The sequence below is a fragment of the Microtus pennsylvanicus genome, chromosome 20 (assembly GCF_037038515.1).
Source record: "Microtus pennsylvanicus isolate mMicPen1 chromosome 20, mMicPen1.hap1, whole genome shotgun sequence".
Lineage (NCBI taxonomy): Eukaryota > Metazoa > Chordata > Mammalia > Rodentia > Cricetidae > Microtus > Microtus pennsylvanicus.
In genome coordinates, this window is record NC_134598.1 from 2955033 (window position 1) to 2979621 (window position 24589).

At 45.1% G+C, this 24589-nt stretch overlaps 1 long non-coding RNA gene across 1 annotated transcript in view; it reads left to right on the top strand.

Annotated features, from left to right (window-relative positions):
- The first annotated feature begins 1545 nt into the window (after window positions 1–1545).
- Window positions 1546–24589, top strand: part of LOC142838808 (uncharacterized) — a 95088-nt gene continuing 72044 nt past the window's right edge. The window contains exon 1 of the long non-coding RNA XR_012908635.1: window positions 1546–1617. This is a non-coding gene — a long non-coding RNA (uncharacterized LOC142838808). The remainder of the gene's footprint in view (window positions 1618–24589) is intronic.

A 24589-nucleotide genomic window follows, 5' to 3' on the forward strand; every position in this document is an offset into this window, starting at 1 on the left:
ACTCTATGCCCTCACCTCTAGGTTAGAATGCTGTTTTCTTTTTCCTGGAACTGACTCTCCAAGGCAAACTACACCATCGTAAGAACTTTAGACGAGCTCTTGATTTACATGTAGCTGATTTGCACCTTTTGGAGTAAATTCTATTAGTATGCAAGCATGAATATTGGAATAATTCATTTAGACTGCCTGCCGTATTTTAAAGTGATGCAGCAGCAAGTCTTGGTAGATGGGAGAATAGCATTGCTTTTTCTGGACATCCAACAGTATCCCACCTAGAATGCGACTTTTCAATTTGCTTGTTCATTTGAAAGTTGAACAAAATCACGAGTAGGAAATATCTGCTAAACTATCAGGGAACTCATGAATAAAGGAAAATATGGCTGCCATTTGCTGTGCTCAGTTGGAAAGCAAATATTTTTTTAATTATTTATTTATTTATTAAAGATTTCTGTCTCCTCCCTGCCACCGCCTCCCATTTCCCTCTCCCTCCCCCAAGCAACTCTCCCTCCCTCATCAGCCCAAAGAGCAGTCAGGATTTCCTGCCCTGTGGGGAACCCAAGGACCTCCCACTTCTTCCAGGTCTAGTAAGGTGAGCATCCAAACTGCCTAGGCTCCCACAAAGCCAGTACGTGCAGTAGGATCAAAAACCCATTGCCATTGTTCTTGAGTTCTCAGTAGTCCTCATTGTCTGCCATGTTCAGCAAGTCCGGTTTTATCCCATGCTTATTCAGACCCAGGCCAGCTGGCCTTGGTGAGTTCCCGATAGAACATCCCCATTGTCTCAGTGTGTGGGTGCACCTCTCGCGGTCCTGAGTTCCTTGCTCGTGCTCTCTCTCCTTCTGCTCCTGATTTGGACCTTGGGGATTCAGTCCGGAGCTCCAATGTGAGACTCTGTCTCTGTCTCCTTTCATCTCCGGATGAAGGTTAATATCCAGGAGGATGACTACATGTTTTTCTTTGGGTTCACCTTCTTTTTAGCTTCTTTAGGATCACGAATTATAGGCTCAATGTCCTTTATTTATGGCTAGAAACCAATTTTGAGTGAGTACATCCCATGTTCCCCTTTTTGGGTCTGGCTTACCTCACTCAGGATAGTGTTTTCTATTTCCATCCATTTGCATGCAAAATTCAAGAAGTCATTGTTTTTTACTGCTAATATGTATATATTCCATACTTTCTTCATCCATTCTTCCATTAAAGGGCATCTAGGTTGTTTCCAGGTTCTGGCTATTACAAACAATGCTGCTATGAACATAGTAGAGCATATACTTTTGTTGTATGATAGGGCATCTCTTGAGTATATTCCCAAGAGTGGTATTGCTGGATCCAGGGGTAGGTTGATCCCGAATTTCCTGAGAGATCGCCACACTGATTTCCAAAGTGGTTGCACAAGTTTGCATTCCCACCAGCAATGGATGAATGTACCCCTTTCTCCACAACCTCTCCAGCAAAGCCTATCATTGGTGTTTTTAATTTTAGCCATTCTGACAGGTGTATGAATGCCACATCAAGTAACCAATTTCTTTTTCTTTATTTTTTATTGCAGTTAAGACTAGTTCCATGAAATGGAGCCTATACCTGACACAGTTAAGAGACCAAGACCTTGAGACTAAATAGGTAATGAGCCTTGTGGGAAAATTTGTTACTAATATTCTTCTAAATGAACATAACAATGAAACAATTCCTAATGATATTGCTGTACCCATAGACCATCATCAGGGAAGCTTCTTCTTGTAGTAGATGGAAATCATTGAATACAGAGATCCACAACTGTACAGTTTGCAGAGAGAGAGAGAGACAGAGAGAGAGAGACAGAGAGAGAGAGAGAGAGAGAGAGAGAGAGAGAGAGAGAGAGAGAGAGAGAGACTTAGTCCTAAGCAGTGAGATAAAGACTGCTCCTCTCTAACCTCAGGGATCTGTTTAGGAGAGGAAGCAGAAAGAGTGTAAGAGCCAGATTTTTTTAAACTTCCCAACTTGGAAAGGGGAAGTGGGCACAAAGTCCCACCCCAAGGTATTTGTAATTGATAGCTGCCAAGAGAAGGTAAAGCAGTCCCTTTAATGGAGGACGCTGGTCCTATCGACCACACTCCAGGGCAGCCCCCCACGCTCAGGAGCTGTCAGCCAGCACAAATGGACTTTATGATTTGCCTTGCTTTGTTTTGTGTGTGTGTGTGTGTCTCTGTGTATGTGTGTGCTTGAATGCTTGTGTGATTTTTGCTTTATTTAGTTTTGACTTATTTTTAAAAGCGAGAAAGAGCACAAAGTTGGGTGTGGAGAGGAGGATGAATATGATCAAAATTTATAAAAATATTTATTTTTTTTAAAAATAAGATTACTGTGTTAGCCCTTTAACAAAAATGAAGCTTGCCAACTTCTATCTAGTTGAAGGAAATCACTTTTCAAAAGTTTGTATGAATGTTTACTCTTAAGCTAGAGCATTCTCCTAGAAGGTCCTGAATAAAATCACTCCACTGTGGTGATGTGTTTTGTGATTGTACATTATGCTGATGGTGGCCATTTACTCCATAGGTTATGTTCTGTTTGTTTAAAATATTCTTCTGTAAAGCACAAATACGAACTGGTTGAGACAGCACTATATGAGAGCCAATGGCCAGTGAAATGAAGGAGGGGCTGAAGCCAGCAGGCATCTCTTCACCGCACGCCCATCTCACAGCTGTGGTGCCAAGAGGCAGATGGCTAGGAATGGCTTGGAATGGCAGGGCTAGGCTATGCCAAACAAAAACGAAGGCATGGGGAACATTTCCTGGTGGAAAATGTTTTTCTTACAATTCTGAAATATTTTCCCTTTTATGTTATAGCCTCCTTTCCCCCTGTTCAAAGTAACATAGCCCCTCTCTCTGCCAAAAACATCTCTCTTTTTTTATGTTTTGGTTTCTGCACAAGTGAAAATAAATTCCCTTACCTGGTTCACTCAGATCATCTTTTAAATGAAAGTTGAAACCTGTGGTAAAATAAGTTGAAATAAACTGAAATTGACAGTTGAAATCATTTCTTTTTATATTGGGCTGCATTGATGGCAGAAGCATCATCAAGCACAGCAGGTTCCTTTGGTCCTTTGTTCAATTTTGCTCGTTGTTGTCAGGGAGCCCATCTAGGATCCTCCCCGTGTGAAGCCAGCCCTTTACCCAGAACTCTATCCTCAGCCCTTTCCGTACTTTACCTTGAGACAGAGACTCACAGTGCTGCTCAGGATGGCTTTCATCTCGCTCTGTAGCCCAAGCACGGCTTGAGCTTGCAGCCCTCCTGCTTCCGCCCCAGAGCAGCTAACATTATAGAGATGCTCTCAGGCCTGGCTCACTAGCACGGGGCTTTCAAGGCACTGTTTTCAGTCTGGACTGTCACGTGTTTCCCCTTTTAGTATTCCTGTGGCCTAGGACAGGACCTGTCATGTTCTGGGATTGGGGAGGGTTGTCAACCTGCAGTTTAAGAGGAGTAACTGCTGTGGACAGAGAGAGGACTGAATAGCATTGTCAATGGTCGCTTGGCCACTGTCATCTGCCCTTGTCATCAAACCCTCCGAATCTGACTGAAGGCCTGAGATAAGGAAGTGAAAACAAAAGGCACCCTTGGCATGTTCTGGCTTTTTGGGACCCTAGTCTAGGCCTGGATGTAGGCAGGGAGGGCCTTGGACTTCCCACAGGGCAGGGTTCCCTGCCCTCTCTGAAGCAGGATGGGAGAGGGAGGAGAAAGTGTGGGGGAGCGGGAGGGGATTGGGAGGAAGGAAGGAAGTGTAAATATTTGAATGGAAAAATAAAAAAAGAAGAAAATGAAAAAAAAAGGCACCCTCGGAAAGAGGCAGCTGAGCCTGGCTGTGGCTTCTGTCATTCAGAAGGGCTCTCGGGCTACTGTTCTGTCCCCTCCCACAGAGCAGTGCTGGCACCAGATGCGGCGAGATAAAATTCGTGCTGTGTGTGCAGAAACAGCTGCCCATAAGTCAGACACTCCATGTCAGAGTGCCACAGTTACTTTCCAGGTTAAAGATACCACTGGTGTGGGCTTGGGGACAAGGCTCAGTCTGAAAAGAGCTTGACTTGTAAGGACCTGAGTCTAGTGCTCTAGCATCCATGGTAGAAGCTGACTGTGGGCCTGGGCTAAGACAGGGGCATCTCTGGAACTCAGCAATTGCTGAGCTTCAGGTTCTGTGATCTTCTCTCTCTCAAAGCATAATGTAAAGACTGATCAAGGAAGAAGACATTTACAGTGGACCTCTGACCCGCACTCACACACACACACATACACACACACACACACACACACACACACACACACACACACACAGAGGACTTGAGCTTAGGCCTCAGAATCTATTTTAAAATCCTAGGAGATGTGGTCTCTGTGGCTCTAGTAAAAGGAAGGTAACAACCAGTGGGCCCCTGAGGTGTAGATGGTCCAACCAGGGAGCTCCAGGCTGGCAGGAGAGCAGCTTCAATAGATAAGGCTCACACACACACACACACACACCAAACAAAACATGGCTAACAACAGAACAAATCCAGTTAAAGATTAAAATTTGGTAGGAAAGCAAATCTCAGTGAGAATCTCACATCTTTTAACTGTAAGAGATAATAGTCCACAACCATCTATTTCTATTTTTAAACTCATGCAATATTTTGCGTGTCTTTAGTTTTATATATAAAAAAAGAATCATAGTATGTTTTCTACGATTGACTCTTTATTCAACGTTGTATGTGAGTTATTCTGTTTTGTGTGTTGTGATCATTTGATTATGCTAGTCTTGTATGCTATCTCAGTGCATGTAATTACCCAGTGATTTCTGTATATGTTTATAAGTGAATATTTTGTATATTTTATAAAATTTTAAATACTACTTCTTCTTTTCTTCTTTTTCTCCTCCTCCTCTTCCTTCTCCTCCTTCTTTCTCCCTCTCCCCCTCCCCTTCCCCCCTCCTCTTCCTCTTCCTCATCCTCCTTTTCCTCTTCTTCTTTTCTTTTCTTTTTCTTTCAAGACAGGGTTTCCCTGTGTAGCCCTGGCTGTCTTTGGAACTCACTCTGTAGACTAGGATGGCCTCAGACTCAGAGATCTGCCTGCCTCTGTCTCTTGTTTAAAGGCATATGCCACCACTCCCAGCCCATGTTGGGCTTCTGACCTATAGGGCTTTGAACTAGTAAGCAGGTGGCAGAAGCTGTTGAATATGTATTATCTGTTCCACGGTGACACAGAGAAATAAAACTCATGGAGAAACCTGAGTAGGGAAAAGCTGCCTTGTAGTAGGATGACAAATGTGGAGGACATGGACGAGAAGTGTGAAATCACCTGATGTTTCCCTGAGGCTCTGGCAGTGTGAATGAGAAAGCACTGGTGAGATAAGAGGGGACACCGCAGGACCCTGTGCGTGCAGGGAGGACGGATGCAGGATGTGGTCTGTGGCCTGGTGGGTTGGCTTCAGCCGGGATCTGAGCACACTGTCCTTTTCTTCTTGTTGTCTTGGAAACAGTCTCTCACTATGTAGCTCTAGCTGACCTGACCTGGAACTCACTTTGCTGACCAGGTTGGGCTTGAACTCACACAGATCTCTCTGACTCGACTCTCGAGTGCTGGCTTTAAAGAGGTGTGATTCCATGTGTGCCCTGTTTTGACTGTTTTGAGCCGGGATTTGTACATGCAGTCCTTGTTGGCCTGGGTCTTGCTGGGTAGACAGGTGAATGACACTCAGCGTGATCCTTTTGCTCCTGCCTCGGGGGCCAGGATAATGAGTCATCGTACCTTTGTGCTAAAAAATGTTCTAGAATAATTATCATAGTTCCTACCTTGTGTTCATCCCAGAAATTCCATCATAATTATCCTTATGTCTAAACATTTTAAAACTGAAACAGTACTTGCTGTTCTTACTCCACAAACTGAGAGATCTGGAGGAGAGGGAAAACGAAGATCCTGGAATTTTAACTAATTTTTTTATATTTTAAAATATTTATTGATTCTCTCTCTCTCTCTCTCTCTCTCTCTCTCTCTCTCTCTCTCTCTTTCTCTCTCTCTCTCTCCATGTGTGGTGTGTGTGTGTGTGCATTCTGTTAATATTGTTTTCTCTTAGTAGTCTTTATCTTGTGTTATTTTGTTTTGGCATTCTTAGTTTTAATGTTTGTTTATTTATTTTCATTTTCATTTCTGGTCCTTTTTTTTGATGTAGGATATCATAAAGTTGGGTGGCAAGGGAGATAGGGAGCCTCTGTGGGGATTTGGGGGAGGAGAGAAGAATATGGTTGAAATATGTTGTATTAAATTTTTTAATAAAAAAATAAGTAAAACCAAATGGAAACAATGGGGACTTTTCTGTGCAACAGCCTCTGGGTGGGGAGTCTCTGCTCTACTGAACTGTCTTCCAGTTTCATTAGGTCCCTCCTTCAACGTCGGCTTGCACCCTGCCCTAGACTCCTGATACCATGACATCTGCATATTCTCTTGAAACAAAATAGCACATAATGTTGTCTTTATACTTGGAGAAGATAAAAAAAAAAGAAATTTTTACCTCATGGTAAATTTACAAGGCCTCAGAAAAACTTAGAAGTTTTCTTGTGCTCCCTTTTGCTTTCAGATGGTGACCCAGCCCTGCTAGATCTTTAGGTAACTGAGCATCTGTTGGCTGCTTCAGAGCCTGGCATTGCGCATGGAGCCCTTCCCTTCACTGGCCCTGAATACCTATTTTCATCTCCGGAGACTCAAGGTCTCTGACGTTTTCCAGAGGCTTCCAGCTTCTATGTTTTTAGCCACTAGTTTTCAGACTTCAGCCAAAGTCCTGAAGGGAATCCCAACTGTGTGCTTGAACCCCTTATGTGTAGTTTGAGGAATTCTCTGGTGTCTGCGTCCTGCCTTAAGCCTCACAGGACAGAGAATGACAAGCCTGCCTGGAAGGGCTACTCTCTCTGCAGTCCGGCACTGCCCGGCCCGGGCTCTGCTCCTCTAGGCTTCTGCACTGGAGCTGGCACTAGGTTCAAACTGGTAATAGCTGCTTTTCATTTGATCTTTCTTTTATCTTCTTTCCTCCCCCCTCCTTTCTTACCTCCCTCCCTTCCTTTCTTCCTCCCCATTTCCCTCCTTTCTTTCTTTCTGGACAGGAGTGGGAGTCTGTCTCAATAGTCCACATCATCTTACATCACAGATAGATATTTTTCCACATAGAACTGCATTAAGTTACAAGGAAGAAGAGGAGGAAGCAAGCAGTAGGCTGAGCAGCCCATCAAGCCGTGAGCAGACAGGTGTGGAAGCCAAGAGAGAACCCAGCAGTTCAACACTGTGCAATCCAGCTTTCCCCATCTTTCCTCCATGTGTAACGGTGTCTCAACAGGTCAGGTCAGGGTCTCCCTTTTTCTGGTGGTGGCATTACCTTTCTCTGAACAGATAGCCTCTGTCTGATTTGGTTCATTTAAAAAGAGGTATCGGATGAGTTCCATCCAGTCCTGCAAGATGCCATATGTATGCTTAAAAAAATCAAGACACCATCCTCACAGGGCCACATAGTCCCCCAAACAACCACTGTGCACTCTCTAGGGGATGGGTGTTTAAGCAAATGCTGCTTCCCTTCCCTGCAATTTCTTCTGTGACTCTCATTGTGCAGCTCCAGCAGCTTGGGTCTGACCCAGCCTGCGCCAACAGCTATGTGTTCAGAAAGAAATTCTGTGCCCCTGGTTAACAGCACCACGGGATAGAGGCTGGTGTTCTCTCTTTCTCTCCAGCTTAGTTTGCATCTGACAATGCTGTGTGGTGGAGGAAGGCATATTCCAAAAAAGCCAAGCGAGGAGGGAGGAGGGAGGCCTGGTGGAGAGCCCCTAAAGAGAAGGTCGGGCTGTGACTCCTGCCAGCTGTCTCCCAGCTGATGGCATTTCTGCGGGCTGTAAAAGAGCAGGGACCTTAGAAAATCTGAGTGATCATCCCTTTGGGAGGGAAAATATGCACAAATAATGACACGAAACTCCCCTTTAGAGTAGGGTCAGGAGCAAATGACCGCTGCCGAGATGGGAGTCGGCACCCGAGATAACCTCTGCTAATAGAGGATGTGATGGCTGAGAAGATAAACAGGAGGGAGCGGAGGACAGCTGTAAGCAAAACAACCGAAGGGAAACTGGGAGGGCAGCGATGCAGGATCACAGGAGGAAGTGGCGACTTGGGGACCAGCCAGAGAAAATGGTGGGGGAGGAGAGGAGCTTGAAAAAAATCACAATAAAATCCAAACAGTGTGGTGGCTGGGGCGGGGGAGGGTCAGCAATCGCTAGAAGATTGTCCTGTGCTTGAAGGGGCTTGTACCATAAATAATATCCTCATTCAATGATGGGAAATATTCCTCGAGAATTTTGCTCAAGGCAAGGAGCAAGAAACGGTCACTCAGAAGAGAGAAGGGCCCCAAACAGGAGAAGTGGGTTGCATAAAGCCGGTCCTGGCATTCTTTCTACCCCATGAGGTCTAATCTGTAGCTTTTCACATCCCTTCCAGTTTCCTCTGTTTCTTTCTTTCTTCCCCTCCTCCTCCTCCTCCTCCTCCTCCTCCTCCTCCTCCTCCTCCTCCTCCTCCTCCTCCTCCTCCTCCTCCTCCTCCTCCTCCTCCTCCCCCTCCTCCTCCCTCTCCCCCTCCTCTTCCTTCTTCTCCTCTTTCTCTCTCTCTCTGCCACACGTTTCCATTTTTTCCCCCATGGAACTTGCTAGTTTTCTCACTTCTGACATTTCCTTGTACATATGTATATGTGTTTGTGTGTTCATGAATGTGAATGTGTGTGGCTATCTCTGTGTGTGTGCGTACGTGTGTGTGTGTGTGTGTGTGTGTGTGTGTGTAGGCCAGACCTCAGGTGTGTGCCACCTTGTTTGTTGAGACAGGGTCAACTCCTTGGCTTGGAGCTCTTGGACTGGGCAAGGCTGGCCAACCAGCAAGCCTCCATGATCTGCCCATCTCTAGTTTCCCAGCACTAGGTTACAAGTGTAATTTACCACCATCTGCTTTTGTATGTGGGGTCTGGCAATTGGACTTGGGGTCTCATTCTGGGGCTATTTCTCTAGCTCTTAGTTCTTTTTCTTCTTTTTCAATTGAAAATAGTTTTTTTTATATACTATGATCTGATTATGGTTTCCCCTCCCCAGTGCCTCCCAGATTACAACCTCCCCATCCACCCAAATCCTCACCCCCTTTTTTCCTATCCCATCAGGATACACACTAATAATAAAATAAGATAAAGTAAAAGCAAACACACCATAATAGGACAAAACAAACAGAAAAAATAGAGGCAAGGGAAAAAAGCTCCAGAAACATATACAGACACTGAGATACACACATTTTACACAGAGAAAACCAAAATCAGAAACCATGATATATAAGCAACAGTTCTTAAGGTTGAAAAAAAGTGCCCAGACAAAGCACTGTGAGAAAAAATCCTCCAGAAGCCCCATTGAGTTTGTTTTGTGTTAATTGTTTACTACTGGGCCGGGGCCCTGCCTGTGAGTGTTGTTTCTCTACTTAGTGAGACTTCGTTGGAGAACAGTTATCAATTGGAGATAGCTTCTGGGTTGGAGATGGAATCTAGCTCCTATTTCTGGTGTTTCTTACTTTGTTCTAATCACCTTGAGGGAAAGACATTGGAAATAAGATGATAGGAAACGAAAGTCATGAGATGCACTATTGTATATTATGTATATTGTTTGTTAGGTGGAACATAGCCCTGTGGATTCTATTTTCTGTGTATCCATGTGTGTAATGTTGGTTTAGAGGTTGAAGAGCAGCATGGAATTTTGAGAATCTTGTTCTTCTGGAGAGATATAAATAGACTCTGGATTTGAGTTTTATCCTTATATGAGATTCACAGTATCTTTTAATTTCTTAAATTTATTTTTAGACATAACCCTTTTATGCTACCCAGGCTGGCCTCCAGCTTTTGGGTTCAAACAACCCCCTTCAGCTTCCTAGGTAGCTGCTCTTCGCGGGGGTGTGCAATCCCCCCCCCAAGCTTCCTAGGTAGCTGCTCTTCGCGGGTGTGCAATCCCCCCCCAGCTTCCTAGGTAGCTGCTCTTTGAGGGTGTGCAATCCCCCCCCCCAGCTTCCTAGGTAGCTCTCTTCGTGGGTGTGCAATCTCCCCCCAGCTTCTTAGGTAGCTGCTCTTCGCAGGTGTGCAATCCCCCCCCAGCTTCCTAGGTAGCTCTCTTCGCAGGTGTGCAATCCCCCCCCCCCAGCTTCCTAGGTAGCTCTCTTCGCGGGTGTGCAATCCCCCCGCCCCAGCTTCCTAGGTAGCTCTCTTCGCAGGTGTGCAATCCCCCCCCCCCAGCTTCCTAGGTAGCTCTCTTCGCGGGTGTGCAATCCCCCCGCCCCAGCTTCCTAGGTAGCTCTCTTCGCGGGTGTGCAATCCCCCCGCCCCAGCTTCCTAGGTAGCTGCTCTTCGCAGGTGTGCAATCCCCCCCCCAGCTTCCTAGGTAGCTCTCTTCGCAGGTGTGCATCCTGCTCAGCACCTGCTGCAGCACTGCTCGCTTATTGTTGTTTTTCAAAACAAGTGGTCATGTAGCCCAGGCTGGCCTCAAACCTACCACGTGGTGGAGGTTGAACTGGTGAGCCTCCTGCCTCCACCTCCCGGTGCTGGATTATAGCAGAATATGGACCACTGCTCCTGGCTCGCTACATAGCCTTTAAAAGCACCGAATCTCCTTAGATCTCAAAGTACCTGTTTCCAAACCTATTCTGTGCCCTCTACCACTATTTTGAAGTGAACCTTTGCTCTCACAATGGAACTGGGAAGGAAGCTGTCATCGTCAACACACTTGGTGGTTTTAAAGTCACTTCAGCTCCTAGAACCATGATTTCTCAAGCATTTTTGCAAGCTAAGCGAGCAATGCCCTAGAGATTTTGTAGCCAAGAAACCTGAAATGCAGAGAATTTAATGTGTGGAGCCAGTACTTAGCAGCAAATCTGAAAAAAAAAATCTTGAATTTAAGGAAAATATCTTGAAATTGGCTTTAAACTTCCTGTGTTGGGAACAGTTATAAAAATAACATGAGAAAAACTCGAATTAGAGTTGAGGAAGTATTTAAAGGAGTTTATAAATTTGATATTTAAAAGCCAATATTTCATAGGTGAGAGTAGTAATAAAGAACAATGTGGGTTTTCGTTTTAACAATTTACTTCTTGATCTCTTATAATTAAAATTTATTTAAAAACAAATATTTTATGGTTTAGTGTAAGAATAATAAGAAGGAAATCACCAGAAGGCCAACTACTAAGCCTGCTTTGTTCACACTCAGATTTGTAGTGGCACAGTGGCTCCCGTTTACTCTGTTCACACTCACATTTATGGTGGCACACTGGCTCCCGTTTACTCTGTTCACACTCACATTTATGATGCACACTGGCTCCCATTTACTCTGTTCACACTCACATTTATGATGCACACTGGCTCCCGTTTACTCTGTTCACACTCACATTTATGATGCACACTGGCTCCCGTTTACTCTGTTCACACTCACATTTATGATGCACACTGGCTCCCGTTTACTCTGTTCACACTCACATTTATGATGCACACTGGCTCCTGTTTACTCTGTTCACACTCACATTTATGATGCACACTGGCTCCCGTTTACTCTGTTCACACTCACATTTATGATGCACACTGGCTCCCGTTTACTCTGTTCACACTCACATTTATGATGCACACTGGCTCCCGTTTACTCTGTTCACACTCAGATTTTTGGAGGCACACTGGCTCCTGTTTACTCTGTTCACACTCAGATTTATGATGCACACTGGCTCCTGTTTACTCTGTTCACACTCACATTTATGGAGGCACACTGGCTACTGTTTACTCTGTTCACACTCACATTTATGGTGGCACACTGGCTACCGTTTACTCTGTTCACACTCACATTTATGGTGGCACACTGGCTCCCGTTTACTCTGTTCACACTCACATTTATGATGCACACTGGCTCCCGTTTACTCTGTTCACACTCACATTTATGATGCACACTGGCTCCCGTTTACTCTGTTCACACTCACATTTATGATGCACACTGGCTCCCGTTTACTCTGTTCACACTCACATTTATGGAGGCACACTGGCTACTGTTCACTTTTGGAAAGAATGAGGAGCCTCAGAGACAGAGTGAGTGGTTCCCAGGAGAATTCCAAGTTGTGTGTGTTATGACTGGAAGGTGGCTTTGTGATGAAATCACATGTACACAGCTCAAATTTCTGGGTCTTAACAACACATAAGATAAATTTCAAGGACAGTGGGAATCCTGTTCAGTCCAGAAACTGATAGAGAACTCACGCACTGTGTTGTGACAAATGAGAAGGCCAGTAGGGGATGGGAGCACTGACCAGAATCGGGAGTCTGCCCTAGTATTTCCTCGAGCAGTGGGTCAGACCCACAGAGCCATGCACAAACGCAGTCTATTAAAACCCAGCCTGCCAGCCCTCAGCTGTCTCTAGTGATGTCTAGACTGCAGGCATACAGTTCTGCACCCTTGCAATCTACAGTTTCCAACACCAGACTGTTTCGGTCTTATGAAAAAAAAAATGGATTTAAGATCAGATGGCTTCCAATCACGACTTCCTGGCTAAGTGGCTTCCAGTGAGTCACTTGAGCTCTTTGGGCCTTGCTTGCCTTCTGTAAGAGGAACGATAACACTAATATCTCACATGACTGTCACTTGGTTCACTGAGATACTGGATCTTGCAGAAATGCTTTGTAGATTCCAGAGTTCAGTAGATACAGTGGATACTATTAATATGTAATTCCATTGTCAATCCTTACTAGGTGCACTGACCCTTCCGGGTGCAGCTGCCTTTTGCCCTGGAATCTAACTCAAAACTGAAAGACCTATCTTGTCACAGTGACCACTTCATGGCCATGTGACCCATGCATTCTTGCAGTCTCTGCACTCCGTTCAACGCTCTGCTCTCAGCTGGACCCCCTTAGTTATGTTTGAACATAAGGCTCTTCAAATTAACCAGCGACTTCATTCCTTTCTAAGTTACAACTCAGTGTTGATTTGTTTTCTTTAGAATTTGCTTTATTCCTTCCCATGTCTATGCACTGAATGAATATACATTTTTATTAAAAACTACATGCATGTACATATTATCTAGATGAAGTACCATGTGAAATACTGAGTGCATATTAGTATCATTGTCCCCTCTAGACCAGCTAGAGTATGGAAGAAATAGTATAGATCTGCAATACAAAAACTTGGCACATCGTGGGTGGTCCACTAGCAGTGTGAACTGTAGCATGTCCATGCTAAGAGGAAAAGTACAGAACTTAGCTGTCCACTGCAAGGAGTCTTCTTTGGTGTTGACATAACTACCCGGTGATTCATTTCATTATTCTGGTTTGTGTTACCGTGATGGTCTGAAAGAAAATGGCCCCCGTAGGGAGTGGCACTATTAGGAGGTGTGGCTAGGTTAAAGTAGGTGTGGCCATGTAGGAGGAAGTGTGAAAGTTCTAAAATTAGATCTTAATGACAAGTAAGATGGGTTTTCCTCAGAAGGAATCCAGTCATATGTTTGACAGCGATGGGCATCCCTGCATAAAGAAAGTACACATTAAGTACTCTGTTGCTTCACAGAAATTTGCCTGAAAATTCACAACTTAAGACATTTATCTTTTGCATGGTTTCTGAAGGCCAGTGATCCGGGAGCAGCTTAACAAAGTGTTCTGGCTAAGAGACTCCGCTGAAATTGTAGCAAAGCTCTTGGTTGGGCCAATGAGCCATTCAAGTGTCCTTAAGTTATGGCACTGACTGCGGTCAGGCTAGATGGCCCGGAAAGAAAGGATGACGGAGGCCACAAGAAGTAGTACCTTATGACTAAATTTTCAGAGCGACAAGCTCTCACGCCTACTGTATGCCGTTCATCACATACACCCCACTCACTCATGTAGCACAAGAGGGGCCCACATGAGGGTATAAATACCACAACTACAGAGCCACTGAACTTTTGTAAGCTGGCCCTCACAGATATGTAGCGCCAGTTCATTCCTGATTTCTACCTGAGTCCTGATACAAATGGGAGACAGTGCCCAAGTTCGGTTTCTTGGTGGCAATCGGAAGACATGGAAAGCCGATTCAAGGTACTCTTCAAGTCCAGTCAATGCATCTTTAATGGATACTGAATTGGGGACTGTGAACGCTAATATTGATCGTCAACTTGACAGAAACTAGAATCACCTAGGAGACAACATTTAGGCCATGTTTGTGAGTGAGTTTTTACATTACACTGACAGAGATAGAAAGACCCACCCTAAATCAGGAGGCATAATTCCTTGGGCTGGGGTCCCAGACTGAAAACAAAAGAAAGAAAAAAGCGAGCTGGGCATGTCCATCAGCACCCATCTCTGTTTCCCTACAGCATCTCGCTTTTCAGCGTGACCAGCCACCTCTCACTTCTCCCGCTCTGCCCTCCCTGCCAGAATGGACTATACCCTCAAACAGTAATAAATGAACAGTTCAGAACAAGCCTTTCCTTCCTTCAAGGTTTTGGACAAGTATTTCGTCACAGCAATAAGAAAAGCAATACAGGGGTTTTGTATTACCCCAGCCCCGAAAGAACAGACAGCTGTCTACAAACATGGGAGCCAGCCAGCGGCTTCACAACCCTCATCGCTGTGTTAACCATTGGCTGTTGGAGGAAACAACACCGTGGAAGGTCTAACCAAGCAGTTCAAAGTGAAGTTTAGACTAGATCCCACATGAATTATGGCTTTGGACTGGTTTGCAAAGCTTCCCAGAGGGATGGGGGCTAGGCCATGAGCAACTAAATACAGACGTGATGTGGGGATGTGGGGCCATGGGACGGGAGAGAAACCCTGAGTGCAGCTGGCAGGGATAGGAGCCTATTCAGAAACGTGGTGAGCTTGAAGGAGGCTGGTTTCTATTCCAAGGGCAAAGGGTAAAGGTTGTTTTGATCAGGAAGATGGAGCAGAGTTGGAAGCATGGACCTGTAGCAGACATGGACAATGCACAGCACATTTGCAGGGTCCCCCTACACACACCCAGAAATGACTGGGAGGAGGGAGTGTCAGAGTTTCTTCATTTGAATCGCCTTTGAACTGCGGGGCATTTGCAGCTGAAGCTCACACCCTTTCCACCACGCTCCTTCATCAGCACTGTGATTCTTAGGCTTGCTCAGTTGGAAGCTGTGAAAACCAGGCAGGATTCCCCAGTGACTCTGTGTGTGTGTGGGGGGGGGGGGGGCGCGCAGACCAACTTTGTGGAATCAGCAAGCCAAGCGACTTCCCCCTTTCTGTACACAATGACAGAAGGCAGACTTTGACCCTTGTAAGAGAACAGCTGGCCACACGCCCCACCCTGTCCTGTCTAAAGATGTACCCAATAGAGATCTGCCTTAAGTGTGAAGACAGTTTCTCTTGTGGCGGTAAGAGTGACAGTCTACAGAAGTGATGACAGTCATGCTGACAAAATGGCTAAGGGAGGGATGACGCCAACCGCGCAGAAAGAAAACGGAAAGGCTTTTGGCACGTATGGAGTACCGTGTAGAGGAGTCTGGACGGCTGGGTCCAAATTCTGCCCCGCTGTTGCTGTAACTGCATTGGTAAATTATCACATGTTGTTTGAGACCACTGAGAGATGAGCCCTGGAATAGGATCCCCCCCACCCCCACCCCCCGACCCCGACACCTCAGAACCAAGCATGTTTGTCTCAAATTGCCCTTCCAGGCCCCTTGGCTGTGGATGGAATGAACTCCCAACTCTGTAACAAAGGGCAACATAGCAAAATAGCCCAGGTGTAAAAACACCCGTGCCCTTGAGAACAGCAAGAGGTTGTTGTCATTTGTTCCGTGATATAAGGTGCCTGCAGTGGGCAAGCAGAGAGCACTGCCATGGAGGCTCAGCCACGGGCCAAAGCTTAATCAGGAACTCAGTGACTGACTTAGCCTTCCCCAGGGTTTCTGCAGGATTTTCAGGATGTTTGTGAGCCCCTGATCCAATGACAGTGCCTCTGCTGGGATATATTGTTTAGCTTAGCAGCCTCACCCAGAAGGCTGGGACCCTCAGGCAGAGGCTCCAGTTGTGTTTCGGTTCCCAGCAGCTCCCTTGTCAGTGTCTGCAGGTTGAGGAGTCTGTTTTTCTGTTGTTTGTTTTTTGACTATTTCCTCCTGATGGATGTCTACTTAGTAAACTCACTACTTAAAAACCGAGGGCACGGTGACGGCAGAAGAGGTAAAGGTGTGTTTGAGCTAGGCATGCCAGCCCCGCTCTGCATTGGTACAACTGTGGCGGTGCCCGGATGCCAGCCCCGCTCCGCATTGGTACAACTGTGGCAATGCCCGGATGCCAGCCCCGCTCCGCATTGGCACAACTGTGACGGTGCCCAGATGCCAGTCCCGCTCCGCATTGGTACAACCGTGGTGGTGCCCGGATGCCAGCCCCGCTCCGCATTGGTACAACCGCAGTGGTGCCCGGATGCCAGCCCCGCTCCGCATTGGTACAACCGCAGTGGTGCCTGCATGCCAGCACCGCTCCGCATTGGTACAACTGTGGCGATGCCCGGATGCCAGCACCGCTCCGCATTGGTACAACTGTGGCGATGCCCGGATGCCAGCCCAGCTCCGCATTGGTACAACTGTGGCGATGCCCGGATGCCAGCCCCGCTCCGCATTGGTACAACTGTGGCGGTGCCCGGATGCCAGCCCCGCTCCGCATTGGTACAACCATGGCGATGCCCGGATGCCAGCCCAGCTCTGCATTGGTACAACCGTGGCGATGCCCAGATGCCAGCCCAGCTCTGCTTTGGTACAACCGTGGCGATGCCCGTGTCATTGTATTCATCCCTGCTGTGCATAGCACATATTAGGTGGTCTATAAACTATAGCATGATAGTCAGGAGTCTCCAAGGGAGGAAAACCAACAATAAAAACTGTATGAGTTCACTGACATAGTCAGAGGGTGAGTCACCCCACAGTGGCCATCTTGTAGGCTGGAGGACTAGGAAACTCAGCTTTGTGCAAGGAGCTGGACGCATCAGAAAGGGAGGGACCAACAGTGCAGCCCAGCCCGAGGCTGAAAGGCTGGACCACACCTCGGGAGTCACTGGGATGAACCTACACTCAAAGCTGACGGGTTTGGATCTCAGGTCCACAATGGCTGCAGTAAAAACCACACCTTCTTTGCTAATGCTGGATCTGTGCACTGTGAACTCCCTCATTCCATTTATGGTCCTGCCTGGGATTCCAGGCCATCGGCAGTGTTGTCTGTCCTCGTGCGTTTTCCTTACCCATGTACCATTGGTCTTTGCAAACAACTACACAGGTATATCCCAAACTCGGCTTTGGCACCCGCTCTTTTATTAGGCTGGATATTTTCCAAGAGAAGATTTCTGCAGATTATGAGCATATTCTGCTTAGCCGAAGAAGATACCTTTGCATTCTCAGATGCCCAGGAATGGTGAGAAAGAATCATTCAGACGGAAGTTCTCCTATTACACTGCAGACACTTGGGCAAGAGAAGCAGCTATAGTAGGCAACTGTCATAGATATTCCCCAGAGCTGCAGAAATACAGAGAGAATCAAGAGCAATCAAAATACTCTTATCTTCCATACAGAGTGATGGAAGGCTGGAGGAAAAATGGGACAGACGATCGTGTGTTGGGACGTGGTGCAGGCATGGGGCGAGCTGAAACCAGGACAGATGATCCAACAAAGACACAGGGGCTCATTTTAAGTTGTGTGCCAGTGATACAAAGGAGAGCAAAACCAAGCATTCTAAACCCAGCCTGATGCTCCTCCCATGCCACGATGGGGCTCTGGACACAGTGCCAGGCGTCTTTCCTGACAGTTTCTGCTTATTTGGATTCCAGCAGTGTCACAGCCTGCACAGGTGTTGGGGAGCTAAAGAGGCCCCTAGGGAATGTGGAAAGAACAGACAAAGTTGTGACGTAATGTGTAGTATTTGACATGGGCTGGGCCATGTCAAGGACCCCAATGCCTCAGACCCAGGAGAGTGGCATGCCTTCCTCTAGCATGAAGCTCAGAGAGATGCCAAAGTGCTCCTTCGTCTGAGTGTAAATGTCGGTAGTGTGTACAAAAGCTAGCAGCTGCAGATTCCTCCTCGTGGATAACTGCCACCTGAGACCGCTTGCCTCCAGAGACCTCTTAGCAAGACTAGCTGAGTCCTCCCCGCTAGTGCAGCATGTAATAAAATGCTCAAGTTCTGGGTTGCTGTGTAGTGAGCACAGGCCACCAGATTCGCGCTTTTCTGCATGTGTCTGTGTGTCTGTCCCTTTTTCATATTCTTGTCACCCCAGTCAGGTCATGCTGGTCACCATGTACAAGTCTTGTTCCTGGTGGGAGAGAGTAAATTAATTAAAATCTTTTCATGCATTTGCTAATCACATCTCTACATAGAAAGAGCCATCAATTAGAATCTGAGACTTCGCTCAGTGTATAGCCTGCCTGGGGCCAGGAGAGAGACCCAGCCTCCAGGAGAACAGCTCCGGAGCCAAGAGCTTCCAAACGAAAGGGCAGTTGAGCTGCAAAGTTCTGTGGAGGTTGCCTGTAGAGACAAGACAGGGCTTGCATGGGTGTCTGGGATTACACTGGGACAAGAGGGGAGCAGTCTGCCAAAAGGAACCATAAATAACCTGGCTTGGAAAGGAGTTTTTTTTTTTGTTTGATTGTTTTTAGTAAAAGATGTTGATGTATAGATAAAGAGAGAGAGAGAGAGACAGAGAGACAGAGAGAGAGAGAGAGACAGAGAGAGAGAGAGAGAAAGAGAAATAACTACCTAAGTGATGGAGACAAATATAGAAAACTACATGATCCCTGGGTAGAATGGTGTCTTAGTCAGGGTTAGTACTGTTGGGTTGAAATACCCTGACCAAAGCACCTTGGGTAGGAAAGGGTTTATTCAGCTTACACTTCCACATCACAGTTCATTATCAAATGAAGTCAGGACAGGAACTCAAGCAGGTCAGTAACCTGAAGGCAGGAACTGATGCAGAGGCCATGGAAGGGTGCTGCTTCCTGCCTTGCCCCGTGGCTTGTTCAGCCTGTTTTCTTATAGAACCCAGGACCAGCAGCCCAGGGATGACACCAGTGATCATGGGCTGGGCCCTCCCCCATCAATCAGTAATTAAGAAAATGCTTTACACCCGGATCTTATGGAGACATTTTCTCAAGTGAGGCTCCCTCTTCTCTGACGAACAGCTTAAGTCAAGCCAACATAAAATTAGCCAGTACAATGGGTTATAATTAGTTTAAAAATAATTTTTTGCAGTCTTGTCTGTGTGTTTTGGCTTAACTAAAGATAAAACTAAAGATAAAAAATGCATAGTTTGTGCTATAAGATAGGCTTAGCACTACTTAGTACATATTGATCAAAATTTGCTTTAAAGAATGTACATTGATATGGAAACTTCCCCCCCCCCCACACACAAATTATAAGAGGATATGATGTGGGTACTGAAGGCACCGTCTTCACCATGGTCATCAATCCTCCAGGATCATGTTGTGTGGAGACTCATGGTTTAGAACTATCCTCTCTACTGTTCATTTTAGGGACAGTCCCGGGAGAGGGCCTTGAGGAGAAGCCTGTTGCCTAAGCTCCTGAAAAGTATGTATTCAGTTTTCTTCAAGAATCATGGATATGCCACCTGCTTTGGGATTATAAGCTGTGTTTTAACAAAGCTATAGAAATGGAACACTAAGAAACTAACCCCTTCTCTCACTGCAAACAAGACACCAGAGAAGTAAGCCCACAACATCGCTGTCTTTTATCTGAATGCATTAATCACTCTCTCACTGCCTCCCCTGGCCCGATCAGAGCAATGTGGTCTTCATGATGCCCAGATGCTTTGGACAGATTTCCTCACATCACTGTACTTTATACCCAAAGATAAGGTCTCAGCAGTTCTTTTAAAAAATATTTTCAATCCAAAATTCATTATCTCATAAGTGCTAATCACTTCCAAAATATATAAAAGGAGAATACGTGGATATTGCATTTAGATAAAATGGGCAATTCCAGAAAAAAATTTAAGAGCTACCTTAGAAGTTGGAGGAACAAGAAAATAATGTATATTAATTTAGAGAACATGTGTAGCTTACCTATAAGAAATTTCAAACATTCCTTCTCAATACAAGGACATATATTCTTAATACCTCTTCTCTTGGTTTGTGAATGTGAATTTGGAGAGGTAGAAATCCATGTGAACTGGATTCTCCCTGGGGTCTGTGTGGGGGAAGGTGTATAAAATGATTAAATCAGAGGGGAATTCTTTGGGGATATTGGCAATTAGTAAGGTTTCATGCCAGAGGCACTAGCTGCTTCTACAGAGCGTTGTCTTCCAGAGTACACAACTTCCCTCCTTTGCCACCCAGAAAGTGGATTTTTGAATAAAGCCAGGCTGGTTTTTCATACACGAAAAGACATGTTTGTCTTTAAGGCAGTCTTGTTTTGTGTCTCTCTGTGCTTAGGTCTGTGACTAAATGCTGGCCGACAATAAATAAGCAGAAATCTGGGAGCCTCTGACATAGTCATAGATGTCCATGAGTCCACTCTGTCTGCACCATCAACACTTTCAGGACCAGAATATGGTTACACAAGGGATGGTAGAAGACCCAGACCCAAGCTAGACCCTTGAGGAGTTTGGGAAATTGCTGCAACAGTGCTGGCCACATACAACACCTGGTTTCACTTAACTAAAAGAAAAACTCATGTCTACCTTGGTCAAAACAAAACCGCTTTTATTTTTAACTTGCTTTCACTAGTACTTAAGCTAGATAAAGGGCAAGATTCGGTGTTTTAATTTTTTAAAAAAATGTACAACCAACAAAAAAGAAAGAGATTCCCCATAGGCAGATGGAAGAGTGCAGAGTCTGAATGTAGCCCTATTACAGGGACCCCAAAGCAGTTTCTGGATCTATGTTATTGGGTGACCAGGGTCACTCAGAGCTCCTTGGGGGCCATACTACTTCTGACAGTTATTAAGTGTAACAGAGTCTGATGTCATCGGCCCCTTTTGGTTTTTGTAAAAGCGGTGGAGCGTTTCATAGAATTAAAATGGCTCTGTCTTTTGGGACAGTCATTCCTGAGAGGGAAAAGGAAGATGTACAAGATTATAAAGATTATAAATATTATAAAGATGAGGATGGGAGTGTCTGGGAGCCAGATTAGATTTAAATAAGCCCCACAAGGCTGTCATAACTACAGAGAACTCTAGCTCAGGACAAGTTTTGCTTTCTCTCCTGCTGAGAACTGCATTTGCATGAGTGGAGTCTAGAAAGGTTTGCAGAGTTGTTTACTTCGAGGAACTGTAGTTGACATCTTGCCTGTCACTGAAAGCCTTCTTTGTTCTTTGCTTCATTTATCATGGGAAGCACCAAACCATGGCTTGTAAGCTCAACCATAGCTTGAGGGATCAAGATACAATTTATGTTTCTAAATGGTTCAAATATTAAGAGAAGAATAACCATTTGTGACAAGAAAATTATATATGTAACTAACAACTCAATGTCTATAAATAGTGAAATTTGATACAAAAGTTGCTACTCATGGAAACATTGTATCTGACCGTCTTCACAATACAGGGCAAAGTTAAGTCTAACACAACATGTTTGGCGCTGAAGCCTCAGGTGGCAACTTCCTAGCTCTTACAGAAAAAATTTACCAACCTCACATCCAGTGTAATGCATATAGGTCTTCAAATGCAGAAATATAATCCTGAAATTGGAGAGTTCAAAGAATATTTAGTAAGCTCATTGTCTCCAACATATACTGGGAGTCTTGGGGTTTCTATTGTGAAGAGACACTGAGACCATGGCAACTCTGGTAAAGAGTTGAACTGTAAAGCATTGAATTGTTCTGGCTTATAGTTTCAGAGGTTCAGTCCATTTTCATCATGGTGGGGAGTGTGGAGGCATGCAAGCAGACATGGTGCTGGAGACTGGAGTCCTACATCTTGACTCAGAGGCAACAAACAGGAAGTCAACTGACTGTCACACAGACTGAAGCTTGAGAAAAGAGACCCCAAAGCTTACCCCACAGTGATACACTTCTTCCAATAGGACCACACCTATTCTAATAAGGCCACACCTCCTTAGGGTGCCAATCCCTTTGGGGGCTACTTTTTTTTCGAACCACTACACCTAGCCAAAGCCAGTAGTCTCTCTCTCTCTCTCTCTCTCTCTCTCTCTCTCTCTCTCTCTCTCTCTCTCTCTCTCTCTGCAAACTACTACCATTCCAGATAGCCATTTGCCAGTATCTAAATATTGCAATAGTAAACTCTACTGTTTACTCTGAAGACTTCCTTTCAAATGCTGTACTTCAGTATCACTTTTACTCAAATGTTGACCCATGCTTGGAAATACTTAATTAATTGACATTTTCTTGTCACTTGTTGAATGACAAGATTCCTTTAAGTACTTTTACAGGCAGTTTATAGAATACCACAAAGTTAGTAAGCACATAGAGGACTGAACCGAACTAGAGAGAAGTTAATTAAACTTCTCTAACATACACAGTGTGTAAGAAGCCAGTTGGGATTAGAACTCAATGTGGCTCCAGAACCTGAGATTTTGCTATTCCAGTTACAAAAACTTAGTTTTATTCTGCATGTCAGGTTTTTAAAATGTGAAGATGGTTAACAAATTCTGTGTATATACAATTTATATATTATATATGCAAATATAATATTATATACAAAATAAATATACCATATTGCAATATTATGTATATATATGAGAGCGAATACTCAAGGCATATAAAACACATTCTCACTGTATTTTTTCCTCTGTCTAATTATTTTAATTTCTAGGTACCCTGGGAATGGTAAAGGATTTTAAGAACTATTTATTATAAAGAGACAGACAGGATTCTAAGGATGTTTAACCCAGAGAAGAGAACTCTCATCAGGGAAGCAGAAGAGCAGTCCTAGAATTTCCGGGCATTTGTGAAATCCAGAGGAAGCAAGAACATTTCCCCTGCTGCTTCAGTCTGCAGAGCACAGAGACCTATTTCCCAGTGGCTTCCAGGAAAACTTCTGTGTTAAATGTGGTCCTCCAGGCAGCAGATGCCAAGACGTAATTATATAGGATGGGGTTTCATAGGAAAAATGCAAGTGAAGGCAGAGCTGGGAGCCTGTAAAAACAGATTCTGACTGGGGGGGAGGGGGGGGGAGAGAGAGAGAGAGAGAGAGAGAGAGAGAGAGAGAGAGAGAGAGAGATTCTTTGTCTTCCAGGAACTCATCTGTCTTAGTCTGATTTATGATCCACAAACTTGGAGAATGAAGGCCAAGGTGAAACAGCTGGGGCCTTGGCCAATTGCGCTGCGGTGATAGGAAGTGTTCAAGTGTGTTAGGATGACTTCTAGTCTCAAGCACCATCCCTCTGTGGAGTAAATCCAGTCCCTTACTTACAAAGGCAAACCTCTAAGAATAACCCAAGACCCCTCAGCAGAAACCCTTAAAGTAAGGAGAGCATGGGTTCATACACTTTAAGCATGGGGACCCAAGCAATTGATAATCATGACTTAAAATAAACCCAGAAATAAAAACCTTCTGTGATAAGCACAAATTAAAGCAACTCATGATCAGAAGCAAGCACTGTGAAAAATACTCTGGAGTCTCCTGCACCTTAAAGAAGAAGAAAAGATACTAGTGCATACCAGATCATAACCACCTGTAACTTCCGGGTTAACACTTTGTTGGAGTAAGTCTGGCCTAGTTGGAGGAAGCGTGTCATTGTTGGGGTGGGCTTTGAAGTTTCCTATGCCCAAGACATCACCCAGTGTCTGAGACCGCTTCCTGCTGGCTACTGGTTAAGATGGAGCCAGCCCCATGTCTGCCTGCCCACCACCGTGTCCCACCACGAGGACAGTGGACTGAGCCTCTCATCTGTGAGCCACCCATCCTGGCCATTGTCTTGGTCAGTTTCTCTAAGCATGTGGGTTGTGGGGAGGAAGGGCTGATACCCAACTGAAAGTCTTGGTCTCCTTAGGAAGACAATGAAAGAAGAACATCCGTGGGATGAAATTCTCACCCAATCTATCTAGCTGCTAACTGTGCGCCTGCTTTTCTATAGACTAAGAGCCCTCTAAATCCATGGTGACCACCTGTTTCCATAGTTCTGGGGATCAAAGAAGAAAGAACAAATTATATTCCTGTTATTAATGACATGCATTCTCAGGCCTAGTTTTAAAATTGTTTCATAAATTGTGCATGAACTGTTCATGCTATAGTAAAAACACAATAATTACAAGAGCTAATAATTATGAGCATTGCGTGTGTTCCTGACACTGAGTTTTATATCTAGGCTCAGACATAACACCCCACAAAGGCCTGTATTAGATAAGCATATTTTTTGTTTGTTTGTTTTTAAGACAGGGTTTCTCTGTAGCTTTGGAGCCTGTCCTGGAACTAGCTCCTGTAGATCAAGTTGGCCTTGAACTCACAGAGTTCTGCCTCTGCCTCCAGCGTGCTGGGATTAATGGTATGTACCACCACCACCCGGCAGATAAGCATTCTTATGTGCTCCAGATTATTCATAAAGACATCCATGTTTTAGGACGTTGAGAAAGTTTTCTAGGAATATAATAGATAATTGGCTGGTCGTCTTATTGTGCAGCTATTCA